The following is a 2,500-nucleotide window of genomic DNA, read 5'->3' as shown; positions in this document are numbered from 1 at the left end:
TTTATTTTCACGCGTTGGATTTTTACTTTTAATTTCGTTTTTATTTTTTATTTTTTTTTAGCAACGGCGGTTTAAATACTTCGCGAATAAAAATATTTAAATTTAAAAAAAAAAAAGTGGTTACAACCACGATAAAACGTGAATTTAAATTTACTATTAAATAAACTCATCTATTTAGTACCTAGTTTTTTTTTATTTTTTCATGATTCATTGCAATATTTTTTATTTTTTGACTGATACTTTTTTATTTTATGTGAATAGCAAAAAAAAAAAACAGCAATAAAATTACTTTCTGACTTTCACTACAAAAAGAAAAAAAAAAGTGGATGTAGATGCCTTGAGGATCGTGTATTTAGTCTTGCGAAAATTTTTTTTTTTGCTTAAGTTATGGGCAAAAAAAAAAAAACTTTTTATTTTTTTATTTACGTAACGAATTAATTTGTAAATTTTATTATTATTATTATTATTATTATTATTATTATTATTATTATTATTATTATTATTATTATTATTATTCGTAATTTAAAACCACGACAAACGATTTATTTAATAAATTTTTTTTTTAACGTGATTATTTTATAATAAATTGTAGTGGAAGAAAAAATAATTTTTTTTCTTTACTACAACAACAGCTTAAATTTATTACGTAAAAAAAAACGAAAGCGAAACGATAATAATAATAATAATAATAATAAATTTTCTTTTTATGCACGGTCGGTTGTCGTGTCAGGTTTCATATTTACCCCTCACTACATTTAAACTATCCCATTACTTCCTGTTTTACTTCTTCTCCTCAAAAAAATTCCATTTCGCAGTCAGAAAACGAGATATGAATAATGAATATATGTACGAATGTGTGTGTGTTCGTGCGTGTGCGTGTGTCGCAGTAAACCTGGCAAACATGCTTTCACTTATTTGACGAATCGTGAATATGGAAAATCCACGTTTTTTTCTTTCTTTTCTTTTTCTTTTCTTTTGCCACGTACGTACGTACGTAGCAGTAAAAGTCAAACGCAAAAAAAAAAAAACTAAAAGTACATAAAAATAAATAAACAAAATTTTTTTTTCGTTTTGTTTTCGTTTTGGGTATTTAAATATTTAAAAACCTTTTTTAATAATAAACAAATGTCAAAAGGTCAAGGTCAAGGTCAATTCTACGCGGTCAATAGAAAGTTTTGGTATCGATTGTAATTTTTTTTTTTTTTTTGTTTTTAATTATAAGTAATAAATATTTTGTAAATTTACGACGGGTAATGAGAGAGAGAGAGAGAGTAAAATTATTACCTATTATTAAGGTAATAATTATGAGTAATAAAAGAAAATTGCTGTCGGAAAAAGTCAAAGGAAAAGAAAAATTTTTTTTTGGAGAGGTGGCGAGAATCGTTCGTGACCTCGTAGTAAAAAGCTTTCGACGATGATATTAATAATAATTTTTTAGGTACTATTAAGCAGGTAGTGTGGGTATTTAAAAAAATATTCGTTGAAATAAATCTCCCCCAAGGCGGAAGGTAAAGAGAAAATAAGTGAAAATAATAATAATAATAATAATAATAAAAGAAAAAATGAAAATTATCTTTTTCGTAGGCGCCAGAAATTACAAAGGGAAATGAAATAACAACAAAAAAAAAAGATAAAATTTAAAAAAGAGAGAGATAGATAATTTAAACGAAAAGATATACGAGAGATTTTCTTTTTTTTTTCTTTTTATTTGACGTTTAAATTGTTACGCTTTTTGCTACGATTCATCAACGCCGCATTCGTCGGTTGAATGAACGACAGCAAAAAAAAAAAAAAAATAATTATCGAATCCGAACGAAAGTGAAAATTGAACGAATGCCATTGCAACATTCCGATTTTTTTTATATCGGCCATTTTGAAATTCAAAAAAAAAAGACGTGGCATTAGTTTTACGTTACCGTTCGACGTTCGTTAAATTTTGCTGCCAAGCGTTCGTTAAATTTGCCGATTTTTGTATTTTTGCCACCCGCCGTTTTTTTAAAAAAATTTTTTTTTTTCTTTCGTAATTTTTTATTATCTTTATACACGGTCTATCGTCGTCATCATCATCGTCGTCGTCGTCGCCATTCCCATCATCATTATCATCATCATCATCATCATCTCAACAATTTAATTTTTTTTTTTTTTTTTCACTTTCAGTCGTATTTCAAGTTCACTGCATAATTTTATCGGATTTTTCCTTTTCCGTATTCGCATCCGTTTTTTTTTCTTCCTCATTTTACTTCATTCGCACCTTTAACGATCGTAATTTTTTTTTTTTTAGCACTTTTTATTTATTATTATTATCATCATCATCATCATGGCAATTCATTTACCTTATTTGTTTTTTTTTTTTTTTTTTTTTTTTTTCAAAAACTACTTTCGCCTTTTTTTTTTTTTTTAAAAAAATTTCTCGGAGGGTTTTTCCTTTTTTTCCCATAAACAAAAATTTTTTTTTTTTTTAATTTAAATATTAAAAAAAAAAAATTTTTTTTTTAACTTT

This window comes from Pediculus humanus, genomic scaffold, assembly GCF_000006295.1.
Source record: "Pediculus humanus corporis 1103172108257 genomic scaffold, whole genome shotgun sequence".
NCBI lineage: Eukaryota > Metazoa > Arthropoda > Insecta > Psocodea > Pediculidae > Pediculus > Pediculus humanus.
The sequence above is the reverse complement of the archived record's forward strand: the minus strand, read 5'-3'. Positions refer to the sequence as shown.